Source organism: Orycteropus afer, unplaced genomic scaffold (assembly GCF_000298275.1).
Source record: "Orycteropus afer afer isolate SDZICR_OR568_19922 unplaced genomic scaffold, OryAfe1.0 scaffold00082, whole genome shotgun sequence".
In the NCBI taxonomy this organism is placed as follows: domain Eukaryota; kingdom Metazoa; phylum Chordata; class Mammalia; order Tubulidentata; family Orycteropodidae; genus Orycteropus; species Orycteropus afer.
The window spans coordinates 5,291,040-5,292,067 of NW_006921669.1; positions in this window are offsets into that span (position 1 = coordinate 5,291,040).

The window sequence follows — 1,028 nt, forward strand, 5'->3', positions numbered from 1 at the left end:
AGGAAGACCCTCAATGAGATGGGTACAACAATGGATTCAAACATAGCAATGATTGTGAGGAGGGTATGAGGCAGTGTTTCGTTCTGCTGTACACAAAGTCTACGAGTAGGAACTGGTTCGATGGCACCTAACAGCACCAACAATGACATGGAGCATCAAGTGTGCTTATTTGCCATTCCCATAGCTTCTGTGAAGTGTCCAAATCCTTTGCCAATTGTTTTTAATTATGTTATTTGTTTTCTTATTAAAGAATTGTGAGAGTTCCTTAATTATTTTGGTTATCAATCCTTTATCAGATGTGTTTTGCAATTTTTTTTCCAGTCAGTGACTTGTACTGTCATTTACTTAACATAGCTTTTGAAGAAGAGTTTAAATTTTTTATTAAGTTCAGTTTATCAATTTTTTCTTTCATGGTTTATGCATTTTATGTCCTATTAAAGAAATCCTGCCACACTGAAGTTCACAAAGATATTTTCCAGTTTTATTTTATAGATATTCTGCTATAGTTTTAGGTTTCACCTATGATCAATTTTGAATTAATTTTTATATACAGATGATAAATGGTTGAGGTTCATTTTTTTGCATATGAATAGCCAATTGTTCCTGCCCATTTGTTGGGGAAAAAAAGAAAAAAAAAGATCTGTTGTCCATTGAATTCTCTTGGCACCTTTGTAAAAAGTCAATTGCCCATGTAAACGTTGCTCTATTTCTGGACTTGCTATTATATTCCATTGATCTAATGTCCATCTTTTTGACATTGTCATACTGTCTTACTTATTGCAGCTTTATTGTTAAGTCTTGAAATCAGATAGTATATGTGCTCCAACTTTGGTTTTCTTTTTCGAGAGTGTTTCAAAAGTGCTTTGCATCTCCATTTAAATTTAGGATGACTTGTTGATTTCTACGGAATAGCCTGCTACAATTTTGATAGGGATTACATTGAATCTTCAGATCAATTTGATATCTTGATGATATTTGGTCTTCCAATCTGTGAACATTATATATCTCTCCATTTAGGTCTTTTATTT